Consider the following 27,995-nt stretch of genomic DNA (forward strand, 5'->3'; position numbering starts at 1 on the left):
AGTTCCCGTCCAGCCCTAGGCTCTGCTCCCCTGACTCATAGCATTCGATGCCCTGGTTGCTTGTATGTGTTGAGAATTCGAATGTGCTGGAACAGGAAATTGTAGTAAAATACCCAGTCATTAACGGCCTTCACAGCTGCTTATTCTTTTCTGAACCCTTGGAAAATGAACCATAATACTCAAAATTATATTAATAATAATAGTTACACTGATGTTAAAAAATAGGCAATACCATATATTTGCCAAAGGACCTAGGAGTAATATCAACAGCTTCACTGAGTGTTCAAAGGTTCAAATTTGAGGGTCATTTTTTGCCAAGAAGAGTCAGTAAGTGGCCTGAAATTCCACTCAGTACCTTCTCCTATCAGAGCTAGCTCTATGAGCAGGCCCAGCGTTTCTGGAGGAGAGTGCTTGGGGGTGTGAGTGCGCTTTCCTCTTGAGCAACATCTTTTCTCCTCTCCATGCCACCCTTGCCTTAAGAACTTCAAGCTCAGACCTAGAGCTCAGTTCATAAATCAACTCCCCCAGATGGTGGAAAGGTCCTGTTCATGTGCTCCCGTGGCCTCTGCACCTATTTGTATTGTAACACTTCACCCATTGCATTTTACTTGCCTGTCCATACTCTCACTAGATTTCAAGGTCTATAAAAGAAGAAATGGTCTCTTATTCACTGTTGTATTCACAGCACCTATCAAAATGTCTGGCATATAACATGCTGAAAAAATATTTACTAAATAGTTAATAACTGATTTTATTAAATGACATTATTAAATTATTGAACAAATGATCAAGTTCAGAAAAAACATAGAAGTTAAAAACGTGAAGAAGCAAATACTTAGAACATTTGCCTTGCTTTGCTAGTGAGCCCTTTATTACAGATTTCACCCCTCCCTCCTCCACACCCTGCCTTCTGTGAGCAGCTGCTCACTGTGGCATTGAGCTCCAGAAAAGAGGAAATGTGCTAGATGGGAATAAAGTCTTTACAATTGTGACTACTATAAAGCCTCTTGGGCGGTGTTCATTATACCAGAAACTGAAACTATTCTTCAAAATAAGATGAAGAGCAGAGGGAACAGAGCAAGAGAGTTTCATTTAGCAAGTCATTTTTTCTAGGACATAAATTGATACTTTAATGTCCTATCTTCTGGGGTGCAAAATCCTTTTAACTATTATTTGTGCATATGGAAATAGGAATATATCCTTATATGAAGCACCCTCAGATATTGCTGCCCAAAACGAATGTAATCACGAAGAAACATCAGACAAATCCAAACTGAGGAAATTCTGTCCCAGAATAAAGGAAACTAAAAATATATGACAACTAAATACAACACATGATCCTAGATTTGGATCCTGAAATACTTTTCTCTCTTTTTCTCCATGCATCCATGCATCCATGCATCCATCCATCCATCCATCCATCTATCCATCTATCTATCCAACTATCCATCTGAAGGTCATGATGGTGGAGCTCTCATGAATGAGATTAGTGCCCTTATAAAAGAGACCCCAGAGAGGTCTCTAATTTCCTCTGCCATGTGAAGACACAACAAGAAGGCCATCTATAACCAGGAAGTGGGTCCTGATCAGACAACAAGTCTGCTGGTGCCTTGGTCTTGGATTTCCCAGCCTCCAGAACTCTGAGAAATAAATGTTTGTTGTTTAAGCCCCCCAGTCAATGGTGTTTTTGTTATAGTAGCCCAAACAGAATAAGACATGTACCTTAAACAAAGTAGTTATTAAACTAAGTCAGGTTAAAAGCTAAGCATGCTGAAAATGTGTTAGAAGACCTAGGAGTGTTTGTTTCTCTCAGAGTTAGTTTCAAAGTACAGGGGGACATATCAGACTTTGTGTAATTTCCAGTAACGTTAAGTGCAAGGATGAAGGCCCACACATTTAGTGTTGCAAATAATATAAAAGGCCCCAGGAGCACTCCAGTGAACACAAGTCCTCAGAGACAGCTAAGCACACCAGTGTCTAGGGGCTGTAGGAGCCTGGAAAGCAAGGATCCAGTGTAAACATATCTTCCAAGCTGATCATTTCTCTATTGCTCTCTTGGCAGTTTCATGCTTTCTGTAACACCGTGTAAAGGTAGGCACATCTTTCTGATCAGTAGAGTTTTCTTTCTTCTAATTGTGATCCTCAGAAATCAAGGCTCTCCAAAATGCTTTGAGAACATTATTTTTATTCAAGCAAAAACTCTGTTTGCATTCATTTAATATGACAGGGCTGCAAATGACTTTCATAGACCCTAGACACGTCTACCTTCTGGGGGCTCTCCCATCAATACTAAAAATTATTGTTGATGTAACTTTAAATACTTCAAACTTTTCTTTCTGTTTTAGGCAACATTTATCAGATTTTTGTGGGCCCCCCAAATTTTATCTTTTTCTGTTGTGAGAAAAAATAATACTCTCTTTGACTCTAAAGCTTCATTTTTATATTTTAATTTTAAAAGAAATTGAAACATTTTCGCGGCCCCTTAAAGTTATCATGGGCCCTAGGCATTGTGTCTACTATGCCTAATTCATAAGATTTGAATTAGATTTTGAATTACTTAGGGGCCATCTTCATACCTCTAAGATAAGTGTAATATTTGAATTGATGTAGGCATTGCATTGCTAAAAATCAGATCTTGTTCTATAACACATAGATTTATATATCTGAATATTAATTGAATTTTATAGACCTATGGATCACAATATATACCTATATCCATTTATAATTTATATTATATTCCATTGGGAGTCACAGTTGATTTTAAATATCGTCTATTAACATTGAACCAGGTAATCCATGTATTTTTACTCAGCATTCTGTTGACGAAGGCTTAGACAGCTATCATTACCTGTCTGTTTTGAAGACCCCATGGTGGATCCTAGACCCTCCTAAGATCTTGTTCTATAACAAATAATATTGTGTTTTTATCATGTGGTTTCCATACTTGCTCTTTTCTTTTCTTAGTATTAAAATTTTTTTAAATATAAGACATCTCTGTGAAATAGTCATATGTTGCTATTAATTCTTTCTGAAGGTGAGTTCTTTGTTGATAAGATCATAGCTTACCTCCTATAAATAGCATTATGGTGTCACAGAAGATTCTGCAAAATCAAATAGAAGAAAAAGTGCCATATGGAGGTTCAATATTAATTTTAAAAACTCCAAATATTAGTCTTTATATAGAAAGCTATTCAAAATAGTAGTGTGAATCATTTTAAAAGAAAGGAAATTAATGTCAAGGGCTAGCCAAAAAATTAGATCTTTTATTTGCAGCAACTTGTTTCTTAAAATTAAGACATTTTCCATGGTCTTCAAAATCACCACATCAGAGTTTCAAGAGTACCTAGCAGAGCGGTGCCCTTGCATGAAATCAGTCCCTAGTCCCCTAGCGTTTTCATAGCTCCCATTGTGCCAAGCATTAGTGCAGCCCTTCAATGCCGGGGCATGAGGACGCATTCCATTCCTTTCCATCCCAAATTTATCAAAGAGTTAAGAATGATTCAGAATAGATCACACTGTAAAAACTGAGAAATCATGTAAATGCTGTCAAAAGTGCCTAGTTACTTTGCTTCTGCAAATATAGAATGTCTAGGTGCTGGGTCTTCAGTGGTGAAAAAGCAGCAAGAAAAATCTCTGTCTTTATGAAACTTAACATGGTACAGATGTCTGTTTAGTTTTAGCTACCATGTCCCCTTACTTCTGAAGTTAAATCTTTCCAGAGCAATGGTTTTATTTATTTGATATAAGCAAATTCTAAAACACAGTCTGGGGAGGTGGCTAACCTCCATTCTGCAGAGCTAAAGTAATTAGAGAAGCAGGAGAAAATTTCTGAAGTAACAATTAAGTTTGGATTGGGAATTAGGGCAATTGGAGAACTCCAGGTGCCTGTTGACTAACCCTAGCAATCTGACACCAGGTAACCAGGGAGTTCCTTTTACTGCCACGACTGGGTCCAAAGGCCTTTGGCAGCATACACGAAGTACCCGTGGGTTCCAGAAAATTGTGGAGAAATCCTGTTGGGATCATATCAGTTCACCACCGAACCCAAAGGACCATGATTTTAATGGCAAGGAATATCTCAAACCAGATAAATAATTCATCTCAAAAATCTCTGTTTTTTTAGTGTGAAGCTCATTCATGAAGAGACCTCTCTTTGCTTGGACCTGCAGCAAAAGTGGGTGCAGAAGCTTGTACAGATAGTTTTGAGGAGGTAAGTTTATTGTTCTCAATTAAAATTCTTATTTTTCGTGGAACTAATAAGGAAGGTTCAGAAAAGTCAGCTCAGTTACATGATGGAATCGCACTCTTTTTTTTTTTTTTTTTTGCTGCTACTTAAAAGGTTTCTTTCATGCATTTCTTCTTCAATGATAGGAAAAAATAGCAGCAATAGCAATTTTGCTTTTTTAACAGCTCAAAATGTAGAGCAAAACAATAAACCTAAAAGAGTATTAATTTCTCAAAAAAAAAAAAGCACAGCAATAAAAGTTCCTTTACTCTTTCTTAATTCATTGTTTTTAATTGCTTTTAGGGAGGAGGAAAATAAATGGTAAAAAAATTAAAGGATAATTCTTTCATAATTTCCAAAAATTTCTCAGTGAATGTGCTAACGATACTTTAAGGAAATAAAATGGGAACTCTAGGCAATGCTGTTGGATCCCCACACGTATCGCTCTATCTTCACTTCTTCCGCGCTCACTGTATTTAGTCTTCCAGGCCACCGGAGTCCACGACACCAGCAGAGCCACTGGCTGGAAATACTGGGAAATTAACCCCCTTGGAAGCATGTTTTAACTAACGATTCACTGGGGCAGTGTATAAACATCCCAGCTCCCTGGCCCTCAGGTGAGATCGCGCTGAAGCACATGTTTTATTTCCGTCGTTTCCAGTGAAGTTCCGTTTAACCCATACCAATAACTTGCTTGAGAACCAACACTTTATTGATTGCCTTCTCTTTCTTTCACCAACATCCCCCTCTCCACCTCATGTTTGCTGCGATCACTTCCAGCGTAAGTGTAAGTAAACTACTTACACTTGAATCCCTAGCTGAGTGACCACTTTTAGGGAGAAATGAACTGAGACAATAGCTTGGGGTCCTCTGTGGGTCTAGAAACCAACATTATGTTTAGTTTCTCCCGAATTTCTAAAGTGGGGTAAAAATATACCACTTCATATTACCTAGGAAAATTGTGAAGACATGTAAAATGCTTTAAGTTTTTAAATAGTCACATTAAATAGTATTTTCACATATAATTTAGTTCAAATATTATGTAATACATATGTGTGTATATACAAGCATATATAGATAGATTGACCAAATGTTAATATAAGTAAATTATAGAGAAAAAATATTAAGAGGATAATATAATGGCCTGGTAGAACATTTATGTTTATTTTAGACTCTTAATGATGTTATATCAGAGAACTTTTGATGCTACTGTTTTCATCTCTTCTCAGCTGGTACTCTCTTATCCTGCCTTCATTTTTACTCGGTTATACCTTGAACAGTGAGACTCTTGGGCAAGAGCAGCACCCCTGTAATAGTTTCAATATATTTGAAAAACAAAATAGCAAGGATTCACTTGACAATGTGTTTGGTGTCATTGTTTGTTGGTCAAAATTATTTATTATGTACCATAAGTTGTCATTATTTTATTTAAATAAGTATTTTGTCCGCATCGTTTTATTTATTCAAATTTTTAAAAAAGACTTATTCATAGCTCCCAAAACCAAATTTTTTTTCTTCTACCATTTTGATAGTTCAGAAACATACATGTTTGTTCCATTATCTCTCCTTTCTTACTGCCCTCCTTTCTTCCTCTTTCCCTCTTTCCTTCTTTTTCTCCCTTTTTCCCTTTCTTCCTCTCTCCTTTCTTCTTTCTTTTCTTCTTTCCTATCTTCTTTCCTTACAAATGTAAACTTTTCTGGGAAGCTTTTTTTAAAAAAATCAATCATATTTCGACTTAGAAAATTTAAAATCTTCTATGGAAACTGTTATACTTTTATTTTCAAAATACAGAACTAATTCCAGAGAGGATTTATATATTTGAGTCTCTTAGTTTGGGAATTTTTCTCAAGTCCCCATCATGAGGCATTAGGAAAAGTACTTCATAGTTTAGGTATTTGTCCCCAAGGCTGACTTCAGACTATCCATCAATCAATAGCTGTGCTCAGCAAGGCCAGCTAGCCTTCCGCGGCCCTCAGCGAAAGGGAGGAGGAAATATAATTGATGATGAGCTTATCAGCCAGATAAGGAAATGAAATTTACATATATGAAACAAAGAAAATCTTCTGACTATATGATCCTTAGCATGAAATTACCAGCTTTTCTTATGTATCTAATTATATCATATGAAGTAGATGGCATTCCCATTTCATCAATGAGGAAATTGAGGATAAAAGAAGTTTAATAACTTGCTAAAGTTTATCTGAATAGTAACAGGGTAGTAAAACCATGCAAGTGCTCAAATAAAAGATAATCTGATTGAACCCAGTCAAGATGTTTAGTTCCAGCTACCATACTGTTTTCACCCTTCTTTTAGGATACCTGGACCAAATTATGCTGTACAGATTATAAGATATAATGTAGACATTATTGGGTTTGGACTAGCCAGGATGTTGATTGCATTAGAAGTTCTGATAATCTTGATTCCGTAGAACTTGAAGAATTTGTTTTTCCCTTTGTTGCTTCCTGCTGCTGTTTATTTCAAGACAGCTTCATGAGATTACATCTGCAGTTAACTGAGATTTAAAAATATTACCATATGGTTACTTCTACTGACAATTGGGCTTCAAACAATTAACTTCTTCCTTAGATCCGATTCCTCTTCATTTTGATTCTCACTTTATCAAAAGCCAACCATGCTGTCTATTTGGAGCAGATTATTAGCTTCAGGAGAGGGTCTGATTATCATCCACTTTCTCCCAGATAAGATACTGGCCTAAGAAGTGAGTTGAGTGGTAGAGAATAGGAGGAATATCTATATTAGTAACGATTTTCAATAACTAAAATAATAGTTTCCTTCATAAATGTTTTCATGTTCTAAAAATAAATGAATTTTTTCAAGGACTGTAAGAAGGGATATAGTCATACTATAAGGAAATGTGGCACACAATTATGGGTTTGAAACATAAATCTTCAAACTTATGTTTCCATCAAATGAAACAGATGGCTAGATTGACTTCTGAAAATAACTTTTAAAAATATATTAAATATTTTTAAATATTTTTAAATCCATCAATAAACTGTTAAAAACATGAAGAAAATTTAAGCCAAGGAATGAGTAGAGTTGGAATTCTCATGTGTTATATACCTTTGTCTAATTGTCAGTGTTCTGTTTCTTGTCTGCATACGTGTAATCCTCACAACAACTCCAAGTTGATAGTATCATTTCTAAATTTAACATATAATGAAACTGAGGCACAGAGAAGTTAAGTGATATGCTTGTGATTACTTGGCTAATCTTATATATCTATAGATACACAGATACATAGAACTACATATACATAGATCAAGATGTATTAGAGTTGATAAAAGTACTTTGGTATAATAGAATAAAGACTGGATGCTCTGAATAAAGGTAAAGCAAATTGAGAAGTATTCCTATTAAGACTTAGTAAAGTCAAGGATAATTTGGATATATCTAAAATGTGTCTCCAACAGATTAATTTTAAACATGATGAAAATTTCACTTTTCCACAGTTTTCAGCATACTCCATTAATCACTTATAACAAAGCAATAAGAAAAAGACAAACAATTTATTACAAAACGTGGGAGAACAAATATAGGCAATTCACAGGGAAGGGAAACTTAATGTAAGCCAATCTACGTATAAGGAGATGCTAATGCTCATTGACCATCAGAGGAATGCATGGTAAACTATGATGAAGTACTAAGAATTAATACATCAGATAACACTGAGCATTAGTCTAAGGGTAATGGGAACTCATACATTGCCCAAAGGGGAATGTAAATTTGTATAACCGCTTTGGACATGATGAAGCAGCTTTCTAAATTACTTTCTACTTGGAACAGAGCGTCTGGGTATACGCACAGGATATATTTGATAGAGAGTGAGGTCTCCTGGGTTTTATGGGAACTGTCCAAAGTAGTAAGAAGGAGGATCATTGGGAACTAATCTATAAATCAGCACCTGTGAATGCCTACTTTCAAAATACTTTTTAAAAGGTTGTATTATTCTGAAACTAGAAGCTAGAACTTGCAATTAAGAGTTTGATAATGTCTATGATGGAAGTTTTGAGGTCCCCAAAACTATGATGTTTTTCCAAAAACCAGGAAAGAGAATTTTGAAATGTAACTAAATCATCCCACATAAATGTAATAGTATTTGACAGTTACTAAGCTGAAAGGAGAAGATTGTTTATGAAAAATCTTTAAGCAGAGTCCAGTGCTGGAAGTTCTCAATGCCTCTATGACTAGGTGTTTTGCTTTAAAGGCCAATTGAAAGATCTTTGGAAATATGGAGAAGATCAAAGACATATTTATGTTAATGGTGAAGTCTGTCAAATAACAAAAGACATAACTCTATTTGTTGATGATGAAAAAGTTTTGTTGCAGGCAGTAAAGAGAGAAAAAAAGGAAAATTTGGTCAAAGTAAGTGGGAAAAGATTCAAGCTCCAGTTAAATGTTTTGTAGAAACTTAATTGGACTGAGAACAGTGAGTGACCACCTCACACCCAGTGTTTGTATTAACAGTATAAATTTGGGAGAAGAAAGAGAAAGGTGCAGTAGTAGAGGCATATTAAACAAACCAATGAAACAAGACTAGGAAGTTATTACTGAAGTCCTGGCTCAGGCTTTGGCGGGAAGCACTGAAATGGCCGTGGAGAGCAGGTTGAGGTCATATCTACCTAGTTAAAGCCTCTGGGGACTGTGGATAGCCAGGTTCCTTCCTATGAGTTGAGCCATCCTTACTCCCAACTAATGCAAAGACCAATAGCCCAATGATAAATATATCAATTGCTATCACCACAAGCCAAGTTACATGGTTACCATAGAAACCACTTATGATACAAAGAAAACTATTAATCAGTGCCAGTCAAGACAAGGCCATAGAGTTCTAAATGGTGAAGAACCTAAGCACTTCACAATGACACACTAGACTCAGAGAGTTACTCTAGTTCAATGCTACTCAGTGTGGTCAGTGCATCAGCAATATCAGCATCACCTGGGAGCTTGTTAGAAATGCAAATTTAAGGCCCTACCCAGACCTACTGAATCATAATCTCTGAGGCTAGGATCAAACAACCCGTATTTTAGCAAGCCCTTCAAGGCTCACTAAATTTAAAAAAGTCTACTTGAATTTACTCTTTGACATGTAGAAGACAGGTTAGGAAGAAGGTCATGTTCTACCATATTAGATCATGGATTAAAGATAAATATAGTTGTAAAGTCATTTTACATCAAATATCTGACTTTTCTATCACCTCAAGTCCTGAGAGAACCACCTAGTGCCCAGTACATAATATAGTCAATGCTCCATAATTATTTATCAAATGAATGAACAAATAAATAGTTAAATAGAAGGACAAATTGGAGGGGATGCTTTCTGTTAGGGCTAAAGCATAGTCTCTAGATGGAAAGGATACTTGATATGTAAAAGGGAAGCAAGAAACCATAACATCGAGTAATTCAAGGCTATTAACCTTGGAGAATTGTTTTGTTAGAGACCAGTGGTCTAAGAATATCTATTAAAAAACGGTTGGAAAATACAATTATTATGGAATCTTATTATCATAATGCATTTCAAATTGTCATAGGGCAAAAGAATCCTGGGAAAAATGTGGCTGACTGTAGGTTTCCATACTTCTATTGGTCAACTGAGGCTGACAAATGTTTAATTGCCATGCTCTGTCATGAACCGTTCAGCTTGCTATGAAGCCAGGGTTTCATAGTGAGATTCTGAGAGGATAATACCAGATACCAAAAGCTATTGAAGACAAGGAGAAAACCAGTTTTGCTTGCTCAATGAAATTTCCATGAATTTAAATAGATGCTTCTGGACTTACCTGAGAAGTCCCAATACGATTCAGCACCTAAAAAGAAGATGGTCTAAGGTAAAAGTCACCTGGAAGAGCTAGATTAACTCTGGCAATGGGTGGAGGCAGAGACAGAAGAGGCTTCCCTTTTCAGAGGCAGCTCCAGAAGCAATCACTCTCCTGAGAGCAATCACTTGCCCGGAGTCCAAGGATCCATGATGCAGTGTGTGGTGTCCCTGTCCAGTGAAGGATAGATGTGTTGTCTTTGTCAGCCTCATGCTACTATGAAATTCAGGTGACTATTTTTTCAGCTATGGATCCTCTGGGTCTGGCTTTCTGGCCCTTGGGGAAGTTCTCTGAGCTAACCAATGTCTCTCTCTCTCCCTCTCTTTTTTGTAGCTTTATTGAGGTGTCATTTTCCTACAACAACTGCACATATTTAAAATGTACAGTTTTATGAGCTTTGATATACATATATGTCTATGAAACCATCACCAGAGTCAAGAAAATGAATATATCTTTCAACCTCAAAATTTTCCTCCTGCCCCTTGTAATCCCTCCCTCCAACCTCACCCCTCAGGTTCCCAGGAAAACACTTGTCTGTTCAGAGGCTCTCAGGGACAATGGTCCTAGAGACCAAGGTGAAGCTGCAAGACTTCATCTGTTCTAGCTGGAAAGTCACGTCACATCACTCATGTCATGTCCCATTTGTTAACCAAGTCACAAATAGCAACTCAGATTCAAGAGGAGGGGAATTAGATTCCACCTCTCAATGGAAGAAATAGCAAAAAATTCTCAGCCATCTTTAAATTATTACAATTGGATTGAAAGCCACTGTCATAGCTTAACCTCCCTATTTTATAGATAGACATACCAAAGCTTGGAGTTTCGATGTGACGCCAATTTTGAGTAAATGCAATTAACTCTAAAACTCCAAATACAGTGTCCAGGACTTCAGGAAAGCTTTAAGTCAACAACTTTATTTGATACCTGCCACATTGCTTTTGGCATCTCTCTAATAAAAAATACCTCTAGCTGTTTGCTTAAAATTTCTCAAGAGAGAGACTTCTTATTCCTAGCTGCTTCTCATGAGGGCTAGAAAAAAGAAAAACCTAAATCTTTAAGTTGCATGGAAAATATTCACAGATCCCATGAAAAAGGGGTGTGATCATTGCAAATACTCTACCTTATGTCTTGTCTGTCATCTTTTCTCATCACAATTTTATATTGCAAGCCTGGTTAAGGTATTACCGAGAAAGGGGAGCAGCACTTCAAAACATCTGAAAAGAGTTTAGATCCCTAAAGAAATTGTTGTCACGGGTTGGCTTCTCAAGAAGCAGATTCTGATGAAAAAGTTCTCGAGATCTGTTGTACCACAATGTGCATATAGTTAACACTACTGTACTGTACACTTAAACAAAGTTAAGGTGGTCAGTTTTTTGTCTTGTGTTTTTTATCACAATAAAATAATAGAAAGCAGACTCTGAGATGATTTTAGAGTTCAAGATGTTTATTAAGGATCAAAACCTATGAAAAAAGGAGGAAGAAGCAGGATTGGGCAGAGAACAGTCAAACTGCTACTCAAGCCCTACATAGACAACCCAGCATGGCAAGTCCCAAAGCAAAAATTGTTGTCCCACCTGGAGCTGAAATGACCCCCCTTTATACTCTCACTGAGTCACTGGATGCAGGCTGCACCAGGAAGTGCGTGATGTTGGTGGAGGCAGCTCTCTGCAGCTGGGAGAGCAAGTTCCTCCTTGAAGGAGGACCTGGCAAGCAGAACTCCATGCCTACAGCCATCATTAGAGATACGAAATATAGATGACAAAATAGGGGAAAAGTAACAACTCTGCTTTTGAAGATGTTGTCTGAGATCCCTGAAGGAATAATATAGGACTTCTGATTCAGTGATAATTCCGGTACACTGAAAATGGAATACAACGATATTTAGTATTAATTTTAGCTAGAGAATATTTTCTTTGTTTTCACACATGCAAACACAAATCCTCTTTTAACATGACATCAGTGAAAGGTCAAGAATAAGATCATAGGGTACAAGTATGGGAAATGGAATATATTTATGCCTCTTAATTTCTACACTTTTGAGTTTATTCATAATATTATCAGTTCTTATGGTTTTCTTCCAGGTTTTTTGTACTTTTCTGTTATTTTGTGCTTTTATGAAAACAGAGTCTCTAAAACAAAATATGCTATTAAGATGAAATTTGAAGCTTTAAAATGTTACAAATGGTATGTTGATTTACGTCTCAATATTTTCATGTAATTTTGTACTTTCGTGTAGAACAACTTTTTTTTCACATTTTCAACCAGAATATTTTGAGGCTTCCTAACACCTCACTTGCTCTCTGCATGAATTATTTATTCTCTCTAAATCTCAGTGGCTTCATCTATAAAATAGAGATATGATGGCACTTACTTCATAGGATCATTGTGAGTGTTAAATGATATAATGTGTCTAGATGGTTTATGGAGGTGGCAGTCAATATGTGTAACTGACTCTACTGAGATACTGGTAACCATCTTTTCATCGGTAAAACTCAATCATTGCTATATGATACCCTTTTGCAAAAGGTATTTGTTGAACAGTAACAATTAAGGAAAGGAAACCTAAATTCTAAGCTCAGGATTCAGGCTCCAGGACTTTTCCAAAGCCGTCACAAGGTGGCCCCAAATCCATATGCTTCTTGGCTCTGTGTTCACGGAAAATGAATCAAAGAGCAAGAAGATATTGCAGAAAAATCCATGGTAATAACAATCCAAAGTGTAGGTGGTTCACTTAACAATCCATTGTCTATTTGGCTAGAAGAAGAGAGAAAAGCAAGCTTCGTATGTTTAAAATGGGCAAGAAGGCTGTTAAATGTGTTTAGACATTTTTCTTCAAGGCTAGTCTCTATAAAAGTAGTAAATAAATCATCCTATTCACGTTAACACTTCAAGTAGTACATGGCCTAGCATGCTTGGCTGAGAAAAATCTCTAATCTTTACCTTTTCCCTCCTCTGTAAATTGGTTAGTTAACAATTATTTGTTTTTTTGCTTTTCCTGAGTACTTGTAAAAGAGTTTCAGAACCCTTTCCTCTTTATCGTCTTCTACTTGAAACACAGGGAAAAATTACAGACTATGTAGCCTGTAAGGTTCTGTCAAGTAAGCCTCAGATCGAAAGTTTTATAAGATCATGACTAATTCATTACTTCTTCTTCTTACTTCAGTATCCTTGAAAGTCTTAAGATGGAGCCTCAGAAATTTCCTTCCAGTCAGTGAAAAATTCTTTCCAGGGTAAGTAATGTGGTGTTAGAGAAAATGCTTGGCAGTTGACGACAACTGATAGATAATATTTGAATAGATGGTAAAAGAATTAATTCAGTGGAACTGACCATGTAAGTACTACCAAGTGGTTACAAGTCTTAGGCTCTAGGGTCAGAATTTGGTATTCCAGTTTAATTTAATAGTGGGGTAGCTTAGATAAGTCACTTCAAGGTAATTATACTTACTTTGTGTAGGTTTTTGTGAGAATTAAATGAGAATGCATGTAAAGCATGAACATTTTGCCTGGAACGTGGTAAGGACATAACAGTACCTCTTATTACAATCATTGCTTTCGCTCATAATACCATGGGATAATGGAAAGAATTAATTTAATCTTCAGTGGAAAGATCCAAACATCACTGCTGATATTTCTCAACTGATTCTGAATTGAACCTCAAAACCCTGCTCTAATTGGCACAATGTCTTCCACATTTCTTTTTGCAGAGGGAGAGGTGGTCAGAAGTGTGGACAGCCCAAGATTGCTTGGAAGAGGCCACCTGGAGTTTAGTAAGATGGTCTGAGTATATATTTTAACCAGAAAAATAGAAAATTGTATTTTTTGAGTGAGTTCATAGATTTTTCAAAGTAAATGAGAGAGACTTGATTTGATTGTGTGCACTCTGCTACATCTTTGATTTTTTATCTCAAGAAAAGAGGCAGAAATAAGACAAAACTGTGGAACTTAGTCATCTACAGAAGTTTTCCCTGCATGTCTTATAAGTAGTAAAGTAAAATTAGGTAGTCTAATTGTAGTGTAGATATATCACAATTCCTAATTAAATGTGACTCACCTTATGCCTAGAATTTCCAGCTTTATGTATTACATGAATTGTTAAAATTCTGTTGATTTATGGTGAGGGCTTTTGCAGCAGGCCATCAAGATTAAGACCTTAGATAACATTGCAATGCTAGATGGCGGGCACATGTTTAATATTCTCCCTGCATTTTGGAGAAAGTTGTTCAGTGTTTCTCTTCCAAGGTAGATGTGTTATTAAGACACAGCCACTTTCATCAAGAATGCAGTTGTATGCCTAAAACATTTCAAGATGCAATCAAATGCAATATTCATGCATGATCTTTTGAAACTTACCAAAAACTAAATCGCACTTTTGAAGACTAAAATATATATACACCAGGCACTCTGTTGCATATTTTTATATATTATTTTATCTAATTTTAACCACAATTTTATAAGTATTATTATCCCCAATTAACAGTAACATATGTTGCAACCAGGAATTAGATACACTAGGTCAGTAGTTTCCAAAATATTGACTATGTACTAGTTTATTGTGCAGTGATTGATTCATGCAAAAGAAACATTTACCAAAGATATAAAGTATAAAGCATAATGAAAAGCATGGTAAAAATGAACAGTCATGAGTGAGCATCATGAGCATCAGAACTAGAACTTTATCATTATTACCAACTCCATCTATGTGCTCTTCCACTAGCCTGTCCTTCTGCGTCCAGGCAGAGTTAATTACAGTCCTAGACTTTGATTCATTCTTACAGTTTTAAGTGGAATTATTTTCCAAAACTAGCCTAGATAGTAATTTATTTATAACATTCCTTTAGTCTGTGTGAAACTACATCAATGTTTTGACAATCATAGATTTAAGGTAAACACTGTTAAGCCTAATTCTCAGATTTTATAGTCTTTGCTCAGAATTCATCAGTTTTGTGGTTTTAATTCAGTACTTACACGTGATTTCTTGGTAATCACTTATTTTGTGCTGACTGAATCAAGAAAGCTCAATATAACATTCTACTTCCGAATAGTTTTCTTAAAACTGTTCAAAATTTGAGATTGAATAGGAATAACATCAAATACACTTTCTCATAATTTTTTACCAGTTTACTATGTTGTCAATGGGAATGTTGAAAAGGTAGTAAAACGAAAAATATTTTTCTGCTGTTTGTATCTCAGAACCAGCAGATTTCAGAAATCTCTTCAGCTTTTACTCTGGTTAGTCCTGTAATATACCAGCTATTTGCCAGGCACTGGCTACAGCCTTTACGCATATTATATCATTCAATATTTTCTATATGAACTGTTGATAGAAGTGATAAGATGGTCCTTCCCCTTCCTTTCCCTGATCAGATATTTACTAAGCACTTACTAAATTCTGGAAACTATAGTTAAATCTAGGGCTTCAAATATGAAAGGATATAATCCAAGATATTAGGAGACCACATCATATTAAAAGGACACAAATGAATGTATTTATTTTTTAATTCATTTAATAAAACATTTACCAAAAAAATGGAATCCAGGATATAAGGGAGTCCTAAAGGAGTTTATGTAGGTGCTGTGGGTGTCTAGAAATCTGAATTATGGCCCTTTGTGACAGGCAGCTACTGCCTTGAGCAGATGTCAATGGAAGGGATGATGCTGGACACTTCTTCTCTCCCATGTCATCTCTTTTTGCCAGCAATATCCACAAACTGAATTATACAGGAGCACAAGATTTTAATGAAGTCTTGGGAGCAACTGAAGGGAACGTATGAGGTGAGCCTTGAATGGCTTCTTATGCCAGAAAGTAAGGATGTGCTCAGAAACTGAGAGGGATATGTCCAGAGGACAAAGGAGTCAGCTTGAAGGAGTAATCCTCACGGAGAAGGGAGATGTGAGCAAAGATCTCAAGGAAGTGAGGGGTTTAGTTTAAAAGATAGCTGGTGGAAGAGAATTCCAGGCAGAATAAACAGTCCTAAAGTGGAAGCCTGGCTGCTGTATGTTTAAGGAAGAGTAAGGAGCCCAGTGTGGCTGGAGTGAGTGAGCAAGGGCAAAAACACTGTCAAAAATGCTGTCAGAGAAGGAATAGGGAGCCACAGCATGTGAAACCTTGTGACTCATTTCTAAGGACTTAGACACTAACTCTGAGTGAGAGGGGAGCCAATGGTGGATGTAAACAGAGGAGAGTCCTGGTCTGACATATTTTGAAAGGATCTCATTGGAAAATGTGTCAAGAGTAGACATGTGAGCTTAAGAATACCAGTTAAGAGGCTATTGTAGTCATTTGGGCGGCTGAAGATGGTGCCCAGACCAGGAGGGTGGCAGTGCAAGAGCTTAAACTTTGAAAGTAGAGCCAACAAGGTTTCCTGCTGTATTGGATGTAGACAGAAGAGCTGAAGATGACTTTTTTTTTTGGTGAGGAAGATTATCCCTGAGCTAACATCTTTGGCAATCTTCCTCTGTTTTGTATGTGGGATGACACCACAGCATGGCATGATGAGCAGTGTGTAGGTCCGCACCCGGGATCTAAAGCTGTGAACCCTGGGCCACTGAAGCAGAGCATGTGAACTTAACCACTGCACCACCAGGCCAGCCTGAAGATGACTTAAGTTGGCTTGTAATAGTATTCCAGGTGACAGAAATATGGATACAGACAACAGGGTTGGAGTGGTTGGCTTTGCTTCAAAAGATATTGACAGGTAAAAGTTATAAGAATTGGTGATTAAATCATCATTTTAACTTTAAATGCAGGTACTTATCAGTTTGGGGCTCTTTTTTGCTAAGGAAGATTTGCCCTGAGCTAACATCTGTTGCTAATCTTCTTCTTTGTGTATATGAGAAAGCCACCACTGCATGGTCACTGACAGACAACTGGGTGTGCGTCCAGGAACCGAACCCGGGGTCACTGAAGCAGAGCATGCTGAGCTTAACCACTAGACCACTGAGGCTGGCCCTAGGGCATATTTTATACAGGCTTCTAACTTTATTTCAAAAGGCGCCTCATAATTAATCCTGTCCTGCAGATAATTCTGTAGTAGCTGTCTCATTTCTCTTGTTTTGAACCATCAATTTCTTCTGTGCATTTCTTGATGTGTTGCATGATAATTATAAAAGATAAATATTTCTGTATATAAATCCTAATGTTTCTTAGTATACTAGTAATTAAGACGGGGGGAACGAGCTCAAACACTCATGTGTGTGTGTGTGTGTGTGTGTATGCAGTAAAATACAGAGTTTACTCATTCTTTTACAGCTCTTTTAAATTAACCCCTTTCTCTCTTTTCTAGTTGGGGACCAGAATTGACTGGGAAAACTGGGATGAATTGATAAGGAGGAGATTTTTCATCTTCATACTAACCTGGACATATTATTGCGAGTTCACTATGCAAAACTGCAAAGTCACAATTGTTAAACAGTGTTTTTTTTGTCACTTTCCCACCCTCATTACCAAGCCTTTTTGCCTGCCCTTTGTCCTTGTGTCTCTGGCACCTAGAGCTTTGTCACCATTTTCTGGCAGATCAGAGCCTTCCCTCCAGAGCCTCCACCTCTCCTTCCAAATAGAAGTTAGCAGCACCCCCTTGCCCCATCTCCATCCCCACTTCAGAGCTACAGATAAAATAAGTCACCGATCTGGTTATAGTGCTTAATTCTAAGATAAATGAATGAGCCAAAACTTTTATCGACAAACTCTAAAGAGAATTTGCAGAACTAAAAGCCATCTCTAATAGGAAAATATATGAGGGTTATATATCATTACAGACTACCTCTTAACAACACCTTAACAATGCATAAACATAACCCTCCCCCTTATCCTACAGCAAAATTAAAATGGCAAGCAATGAGCTTTGCAGCCACATGCAATCCTTTGTTCCCATACTCCTCCTCTCTCCCAACCTATATTTTCATACACAGAGCTTTAGTACAGGAGAGGTTTATGTGTATGTTTTAACAGTGTACTCCTAAATGCTAGTCTTTGCTTTCTGGGAGAGTCCTACAGTTTCATGCATTGTTTTATCCAAAGGAATGCATCCTTGCTATTAGGAGGCAATATAGTATTGACTTGGTCAGGATGAGCTTCAGAAAGAGATGTAAAGAACTAACATGCCATTCAGTATTTTTAATAATTTTGCTTCTCTCACTTATAAATAATTTAATCTCCCTGTATCAGAGTTCAATTATTAAATAAAAGTACGAAAGATCATTCTTTCTTCTTTTGTCAAAGCATATTTCCAACCACATCAAAATAAAACAACTATTAGAAATATTTTTGGTTATAAGCACAAGAAAGTGCAGTAGAATTAGGTCTGTTCCTGATTTAAGTATCCAAGAGGCTTTTAGTACTATTAACTGTTTCTCTTAGTCTAGGGCACAGATAAGTGCTGGGTGGCTCCATTACAGATGGAGAAACTGGCTAGAGAGGGTACGAGGTTTCCCAACTTTAAGATGGGTAGAATCATAAAAAGGAATTGAGGGCCTCTGACTCACAGTCCAGTGTTTTCTAAAGCAGACCACACTCAGATGTTTAAATTCATAGCCAAATAATCTCCATACACAACTAACCACAGGGACTGTGAGGTAATCAGACCACTTGGGAGAAAAATATAAGAACGAGAACCTCTTGAGCAAGTGTTAAACATATCCCAGAATTATGGTGGTGTCTTAACTTTGTTTACCGTAACATAAAACTAAGGATAGTGAGGGGCAGAGCATCGGGGACTGTGCTATCAGCACCCTTAGACTTCACTAAGTTGAGTATTTTGGGGTAATTTGCTATTTACAAAGAGAGAAGAGAACATAGGAGCAAACCAAAGAACTTTAAAGTGGGCAACTGAATAATAGAAAGATAAATGCTGTTGCAATCTACAGAACACCCAGAAAGAATTGCACTTCTGTGGACAAAATAATGTTTTTGCTCTTTTATCTTTTTTTTTTTTTTAAAGAATTGCCATAATTTTCAATTTCCTAAAATCAGAACTTGAGACAAGGCCTTGGGTGCTGGTAGTTTGTATGTGGAAGGATCCAGGACACGAGAGTGAGGGAGTAGAGAAATGAAATAGGGAAGGGTGGAAAGCCAATATAAGTAAGCATGCTTCATTGCATTTCTGCTATGGGTAACAGAGTCTCTATTCCCCTGGAGCTTCTAGGAAGCACACGAATGCCTTCTATAATTGTCTCCCTTAAAGACCTAGAGTCTGAAGTATATAACCATCACTTCTCCTCACCCAGTGGTTGAGGACTACCTGCAGGGGCATTAACTCTCACCCCCTCCTCGTAGCTCTTCTTGCACATTAGTCAAGCAGTCTCCCACTACCTCAGGGAAAGCTTAGAAAGCAGATGCAGAAATATGCCTGCCCTTGAGGTGGGCAGCTACCAGTGCAAAGTGAATCTGAAATTATATGGAACACTTTCCCATAGTTGTGACTGAGATCAGAGGTATTTGATGGGATATATGATATGGAGAACAATAAATTAAAGTCAGAGGCTGCTTCTTGCACTACTTAGATTCACTGGAACTCCACATGAGTTCAGTCAGTCACTGAGTCTTAGAGGAACAAACTATACTCCCCACTACAGCAACTGGTTCTCGGCCATCATTGACATTCATCATCTCTCTCCTCCACATCCATGCTAGATTTTCATTATGCTTGGTTAGAAATTGAACTTCTTTCACTTGCTTGCCTGGTAGGGTAACCTAGACCTTCATCCCTGAAGGGTTTGAGCTTTTGGTTGTCTTGCCCTTATCCAGCCACAGTTTTTGAAATTGACCATTTCCCCTGGCATAGAAACATCACAAGTCCCCATAAGTATCAGCAATCTTAATGCCTCATCATAATCAGGGTTGATTATATCAACCAGTATAGCAACTCTTTTATTTCTCTACTGATCCGTGAGCATGAGTCATATAAAGTGACCAGGGGGCAATTGTAGTTTTAGGTTCAGTGGAACACTTTCTGTGTGCCCTGGTACCAATGTTCTTCTCCTTCAAACCAGAATCTTTGAGATGTCAGAGCTTAGCATCATGAGTTCTGTAAGCACAAAATCTGCAAGCGGGTAGCAGGGCATGGTGGTTGGAGAGGTCAGTGTTACCTCTACCTCTTATTTCCCAGATCCACGTATATATTCTAGCACCATATAATGGCCATGGTTTGAATACATATACCACATCTTGGAGGACAGTGCCTCAACCTTTGGGTGTCATCCCTGAGCTGGTTCATTTCAGTTAGAAAGTAATGTTAGAGCTTACCAGAATCTGTCTACAAGGTCATGGAGAATCACATGGTTTGAGTCAGAGCAAAATTTCTAGAAATTTACTCCATTCAGCTATCTCCCTAAAACTCTCCTACTACTTCATTCCCCCAAATCTTTCTACTCCATCAATAGCAAAAACTATATTCAAAACCTTTAGCCCTAGCTCATTTAGCTTTGGTCAGGGAGGAAAAATTTCTCCTCTACTCTTATAAGTTCTTCTGGCTGGTCTAAAACTTAAATTGACATGAGATAGATTAACAGGAGAAAATAAAATTTAGTTACATACGTATGGGGGCTCCATAAGAATATGAGGCCCAAAGACATTCAGGCAGTTGAGGTTTAGATGCTATTCTGAGCTAAAGAGAAGGGTTTAGAAGTCTGGGACTGCAAAGGGGAGGTAGACTATTTACAGGAAAATTGGAAAAGCAAATATTTGGTAAACAAATGTTTGCCATGCCATACAGAGAGAGAACTTTGGTTTCCAGGTCCTGCTGAGTTCCCCCACCACACCTTGCTCATATTCTTTGTGTTTATCTCTGGTGATAGTTCTCTTCCTGAAACATACTCTCTACCTCAATTCTTTCAGGCAGTCAAGGGAGAGGTAAAAGAAAAACTTCTTTATGCCAAAGAGACACTTTTTGGGGTGGCAAATTTTGCTCTTCTGCACCTTTGAAACTTCTCCCAAGAAGTTTCACAGTCCAGAAGTTGAGTTGATAGATTGTTCCCTCTCATTGAACCAGTCTCTTAATCCTGACATTAGGTCAGTTCAAAAAAACTCATTTCAGGAGGCAGTGATGCAGAGGGTCTCTCAAAGTTAGGCCTGTATTATGCAAGCAATCAGAGTCATTTCTAAAGAAACAAAAGAAACACAAAGATTAATGATTAGAGAAGATTATAAACCAGTTTCTGAGTTCAGGGAGCAGCCCATAAAGATTCCTAGATGTCAGAATTGAAGCATCTTTAGCAGTTTGAAATGTCTCTGATGATGCCATCAGGTGTTCCGGTAAGCTTTCAGAGTGGCCTGCATAGCAACAGGCATGAAGAATATTGTCTAAACATGAGCTGTTGTGGTGATCTCTCTGAAGTTTATATCAAGTCCTCTAGCTTCGGATTGTAGGGCTTCAGGAAAAGGACAGTTTCAGTTCTCAGTGTTCCAAGTCAAAAGATGAAGGAAAATTGGAAACATTAGTTTGGGAATTTGTAGCCAGATATTTGAAGAAACTAGAAAAATTCGGGATCCAGTCTACTTTACAGGTAGAAAATAAAACCTTAAAATACAATGAAAGGCACCATAATCTAATATGCATAAGAGTGAGTTATGGTTTCTTTTGAAACATAATTTTTCTCTCTACAATCACCCTCATTTTTACCAAAAATAATTACAGTAAAACTAATTTGCTTTCAAATTGTGTAGTTTCAATAAACTTGTCCAATTTATTTACATAAGTGTAGTAAGAATAGTGATTGACCATGTAGAATCTTTTAAATCTGCTTTGCTGAAATTTTTTCATAAGGAATCTCAGATTGGACTTTTAAAGGCCTCTTGAGGCCAGGAAAGCCAAGCCAAGGACTTGGCATCAGATTTTGCCTGCAATACCTACAGGTTTGGGTGAAATTCCTTATTCTCAAAGTCCCCCAATTATCCTAAAGTTCCTGCACCTGCCAGGAAGTGACCTTCTTTACCCACCTGGTTAGACTGTCAGGAACCCAGTAAGCAATATACCAGGATGTTTTTCTAAGGGGCTTTTATTGGCTCCATAAAGTCAATCTTAGTTCCTCAAGGCTGTATCATCATATCTGAGTTTATGCATTTCTCTCTCAAGCATGACATTTCAGTCAAAGCTTTGATAATACCACCAATGTTACCAATTGTGTCCTGTTATAAGGAGAACAGATTCTTATTGAACATATGCAAGTAACTATATTGCCATCAAAGTACAAGAATGCTCACTGAGAGTTTTCAAATTCTGGAGAGATCAGGTAGGGAGAAAAAGATAAATGTTTCATTTTTGTTCTAAGTTCTAAGGTAGCTTAAAGATAAAAGAGAAAAAGTTGTCTTAAATCTGGAAAAACAAGACATTGAAAATATCAGCAATGTTTTAAACAAAAAATCTTAAAAATTGTAATCATCCTCATGAGTTCGTTCAGTCCCATGTAATAAATTCTTGATTTTTGATCTTTAGCAGTTTTATGAAGACATCAGTTTATCATTAGATTTCAGTAAATTCTTACCCAGTTCAGTGGTATGATCTGAAAGTTATCAGAAATATATACTTGTCAAAAAGCCCTTTCTATGAACCTTCTTGAAGATGAAGCACTTTTGCAAAAGCATCAGAGTAAACCAACTGTCTATAAATGACAAAGGCTTAAAAATGCCCATAGTTAAAGGTCAGATGAGTGTACATTATAATGTGGTTGATGGGAAAATTTGGTTATTTTTGTGACACACAACATTTAAGATAGTTATGACTGATAACATCGTACTAGGACATATTAGTATTTTAGGAATTTTATATAATTTCCAGAATACTTAAGTTAATAACATTCACCCATGCAAAATAGCCTAAGAAGTTTATCATCACTTATTTGATAATGCTTCCCATGAAATCTTAACATATCAAATAAGCCTAATTAGTTTAACATTTTCCTTTTTAGAAGAAGAGGGAACAAATACTTTAAAATGTTCCAGGGACCCTCTGGAAAATTTCAAAGTTAATTGAGGTCAAAAAGACTTCATTTAGGGGGCTGGCCCCGTGGCCGAGTGGTTAAGTTCGCGCGCTCCGCTGCAGGCGGCCCAGTGTTTCGTCGGTTCGAATCCTGGGCGCGGACATGGCACTGCTCGTCAGACCACGCTGAGGCAGCGTCCCACATGCACAACTAGAGGAACCCACAACGAAGAATACACAACTATGTACTGGGGGACTTTGGGGAGAAAAAGGAAAAAATAAAATCTTTAAAAAAAAAAAAAAGACTTCATTTAGAATTTGATTTGGGGAAGTTTGTCAAAAGCATCAAAAAATTTTAATCTTTGATGAAATAGGGTCACAGATCATTATGAAATAATACTTATCTATTTAATCAAAGTGATAATAAAAGATTTCAAAGGCAAATATGGAAGGTTACATAGTTCTGAGCAAAACTTAGCTCTTTATATTGAAAATACCTCAGTTCTCTTAAGTAATTAAAGACCTGATGATAAAGACAATAAACACAGGAAATTATTTTGATAAAACACAGAATCCTAGTTTTCTAGGCAGATTATTTTAAAAGACAGAGAAAAACCTTTTACAATATCTTATCAAGAGCAGACCAATAGCCCAAGAAAGCTACATCCTTTTAGCAGATGAAATGCATTTAAATTTTAGTTCTATGTAAGTACACTATTGGTATTAAAGCTTACTTTTAAATCCTTATAATAATAATTTAACTTTTAGCCAATTTGACTGCACAAAATTCCCTCTTTCTCTGTTCAATTTTCTATGTCCATATTTGTCCTTTACTTTCTTCCTTCCCATTTTCAGATAATCACCTTTATTGTAGGACAAATTTACTTTAATTTTTTTTTTAACAAAAGTGCATCTCCACACCCCATATCTTTCTTAGCTAAAATATATACTACTTTCCTTGCAAAAAGAGTTGTTTCCCTTATTATTTCTAGTAGTTTTAGTTACATATATTAAAATTCTTAACCCTTAGAAATCTTAATTTCTAATGAAAAGTAACAAGTAGGCAATTATGAACTATCTTTTAATTAGCATTCTGTGAATTGACAGACTTATTAGATACTATTTATAATTTTAAAAACATGTGCTTTCACATGGAAAAATTTTGGGCATGGCATAAGACATGTTTACAAATTGATCCAAACATGTTTAGTTTCTTGGTAATAAGAAGCCAAATGTAGGTAGCCCTATGTTCAGTAATTTATGTCCCATTACTTTATCTTATTTGGAAATGATCTAGATCTTCAATAAATTCTCATAATTTAATTTAATTTAGCAAAATTCTAAGGTTTCAAGTTAGCAGAAAGGTTTTTGAAGAAATTTTAAAGTACACATATCATAAAACATAATTATTGCACCTGAAAACTCTTATCCCACCAACATCTACCTAAATTATTTGCTCCCAACAATTTTGTTTAAATTACTCACATAAACTTCTTGAGAAATTATACAAAGTCAGCCATCATCCTATGCAATTTTTTTTTTTTTGCTGATGTATTTTTTTAAGAAATGTAACATAAACTTATTTGACTGGTAAACCCAGATAGAATAAGAATCATATGTCTGCTTTATATTCAGTGTTGAAAATTCTAAAGACATATCTATTTTAATTAAACCAATGAAGTTAAATTAATTTCAATACTGAATATTTTCCCAGATCACATGAACCTGAAATGCATTTGGGTTAGTTTCTATATTTCTGAGAGCTTTAGAATAGCCAATTCTTACAAGTACTTGATGTTTAACCCAATTAAATAGAGCTCTTTTACAAATTAACTTTAGTAATACCATCTGGAGGTAGAAAAATATCACACACCTATAATATACACTTATAGACACATGCACAAACATACAGAGAGATGTGAAAAAAGGAATGTTATAGCTTTCACTTTTTAGAAAAAATTGAAGTTATGAGATGAGTGTAATAGTACAAAACTCACTACTTTATAAAAGAACAGTTGGATCCAAATTTTGTTTTCGCAGTTGGAATAAGTTAAGTTCATCTGCTCAGATGCCCAAAGCCTTCTACTAATATCTGTGGAGAGTATATTTAAGATTTTAATTAGCCCAATTTCAAATAGTTTCTTCTCCTTCTTCTTTTATTCTGATGAAAGATCCTCTCTGAATTTTTGCATTTCAAAGAATGATTCTTAGGTCCCAGAGAAGATTGGGGTAGAAAATCTATTACAAAGGCACAGAGGAAGTATCCAAGTTCCTCCCAGAAGCACTTCGGTTTCCTAAGGCCAGTAATTTACAAGCCTTTTGAGATAAAAAGGGACGTTTTGGGATTGGTGAAAAGGGAAGGTGAACTTTGAATTGTTTCTGGAACCACACCTCTGATCCCGTAAAGACTAGATTAGTAAAACAAGGACAGCCTTTTTTTTTTTTTTAATTCCTCAAAGAATAGGGTTGCACTCTAAATTAAATCATAGGTTGATCCATCCATAAATCGTTTTAGAAAGTGCTTTAAGAAGGTTTTTCTTCCCCTCTGGGTACACAATTTTATTTTAGCTTAGGAGAAGAGGATGAAAAGTTTTCTATCAGGCTCTGAATATCAACTCTGGTTATGAGTTCAGTCTGACTGTGGCCTTTCATCTTATTTTCCACCTTTTTTATTTATCCACTAATCTCAGGAGGTAACCTATTTATAAAATCTTTTGAGGATCTTCCCTGGGTTTGAGAAATTCCTTACCTATGGCCCTTAGTTTGGCCTTTGACCAAGGAATGAAAGATATCTGAGGAGGATTGCCTGTTACCTTGGTGGTTTTTAAGAAGGGGAATTTACATTAGATGTGGACTTCAATTTTTAAGTCTAATCTCTGTTAGTTGTTATATTTCTTTGTATCTACTTTTTAATTTGGTCTTTCCATAGTTACCAACAATTGTCAAGAATGAGAACTCTCTATAAATTTTCTTTTCAAATATAGCCAATTTAAAGAATCCATCACTTGACTATTGACAAGTAGGATCTTACATTAATCTCAATAGTGACTCAAACCAATAAGCCTTTATGGCTTAACAAAAGATGTGAGAGGTGTCCCAAGAGAGAGTGCAAAGAATGCAGTCCTCACAAGATCCAGAAAGTTCATTCTCAAAGGATACTCTAAGAAAGCAAAGGCCTTTGTTGCACAGGTGGTAAGGATGGTGTAGTGAAAACAACGTCTTTGGTCTCCCTTGGGAATGTGGGATGCCTCCAGTCACAAATCCACTAATTTGTGGCACCAGGCAGGCACTACTGGAATGAGACTTTTCTAGCAGTAACAAATAATGAAGGTTGATATGACAAAGGCCTCTGATGGACTGGGATGTCGTATGACAAACTCCCTTGAGAGCTGGCACGGCCAGACAAAGAGAGCGCGGCTTGTGACTTTGTGTCTTGGAACTCTAGTTTTTTCTACTGGCTGCCAGAGGCACCTCAGTAAGTGCACCTTCCAGATGGCAGAGGCCAGAGAGAATATTCTCACAGGTCATAAAGCCAAGCTCTCAGGTCACAGAACAAGAGACAAGGAAAAGTCTCATCTGGTTTTTCTTATATTCACATTAACAGCTACAGCTAAGCCCTGGATCTCTTGTTGTCAAACAAATACTTAGGAGAGCTGTGCTATGGGGTTGGGGATTGTGTGTTGTTTTATAGAGTACCTCATTGCAAATAAATTTTCTTGAGGTTGGTGACTAACCTAGTGTCAACAAACGCATTGCTCTGTGACCAACTTATCCTATCATGGGGGCTTCTTGAGGTGGCAAGTGCCCTAATGGCTCTTAAATGTTTGCCCCATGCCCATCAGTTTTGGCTTTCAAGATGTCCCTTAGCAACAGCTTCCACCTCATGTGCATCTTAACCCATGGCAGTTTGTCTAAACAGATGCCAGTCTGGTGAGAACCATGAACTCACCAGGCTGTGTGGCCAGCTCAAACAACAGGTTTATTAAGGCCTAGACCTGCATTCCTACCCTATGGTTTTCCCTCCTTGTGACAAGTGGCACGAAAGACAAAGAAAAGGAAAAGCAGAGACCATCTCTAGGAGAAAATGGATCAATAAAGAAAAGAATACTGTACCAAATTTACCACAGTTGCCAAGCCCGAGAAACTACTTTCCCAAATACGTTCTCCTGCTAATCTAAATTTAGAAAGGAAAAGAAAAAGACGCTAACCACTTTTCCCTTCCACTGGACCCCACAGACAGAGATTTTAGGAGGCTGATGCTGTAAAAGATCTTAGCTTCTGCTGGCTTTTGTCCCACGTCCCAGAATCTCTTCATCTGTGGCAGTCTCAGGAGAAAGCTGTTTTTCCAGCCAGTGATTATCCGGTTGAGTTTGTCAGCTGTTGGGGAAGAAAAATTTCTCCACTACTCTTGTAAATTCTTTTGGCTGGTCTAAGAATTAAGTTGACATGAGACCGATTAACAGGAGAAAATAAAATTTAATTGTGTGTGTACAGGGGCTCCGCAAGACAATGAGGTGAAAATTGAGGTTTATATGCTATTCTGAGTGAAAGAGAAGGGGTTATGGGTCTGGGACTTCAAAAGAGAGGCAGACAGTTTACAAGAAGATGGGAAAAGCAGATATGTGGTAAACAAATGTTTGCCATGCCACGCAGAGACAATGGGGTACAGAGAGAACTTTGGTCTCCAGTCACTGTTGAGCTGCCCCCACCACACCTTGCCCGTATTCTTTGTATTTATCTCTGGTGATAGTTCTCTTCCCAAAACATGCCCTCTACCTAACTTCTTTTAACCGGTTAAGGGGGAGGTAAAAGAAAAGCTTTTCATGCCAAAGAGACATTTTTGGAGTGGCAAATTTTACTCCCCCACACTTTCTTCTTAATAATTTTTTTTTTTTAAAAGATTTTATTTTTTTCCGTTTTCTCCCCAAAGCCCCCTGGTACATAGTTGTATATTCTTAGTTGTGGGTCCTTCTAGTTGTGGCATGTGGGATGCTGCCTCAGCATGGTTTGAGGAGCAGTGC

General features: G+C 36.9%; 1 long non-coding RNA gene across 10 annotated transcripts; it reads left to right on the forward strand.

The window, feature by feature from the left end:
* Positions 1-1,954: 1,954 nt before the first annotated feature.
* LOC106829726 (uncharacterized) lies at positions 1,955-27,906 on the forward strand. 10 transcript variants are annotated; one of them, XR_011502203.1, is made up of 8 exons: positions 1,955-2,091; positions 4,124-4,210; positions 4,706-4,842; positions 13,227-13,293; positions 13,768-13,886; positions 15,678-15,835; positions 16,547-16,758; positions 17,347-27,906. It is a non-coding gene; the product is annotated as an uncharacterized lncRNA (long non-coding RNA). The 10 variants fall into 10 exon arrangements; XR_011502195.1 differs by lacking the exon at positions 1,955-2,091 and having other exon boundaries at positions 3,978-4,210; XR_011502198.1 differs by lacking the exon at positions 1,955-2,091 and having other exon boundaries at positions 3,979-4,210; positions 15,759-15,835.
* The last annotated feature ends 89 nt before the right edge of the window (positions 27,907-27,995 follow it).

This window comes from Equus asinus, chromosome 3 (genome assembly GCF_041296235.1).
Source record: "Equus asinus isolate D_3611 breed Donkey chromosome 3, EquAss-T2T_v2, whole genome shotgun sequence".
In the NCBI taxonomy this organism is placed as follows: domain Eukaryota; kingdom Metazoa; phylum Chordata; class Mammalia; order Perissodactyla; family Equidae; genus Equus; species Equus asinus.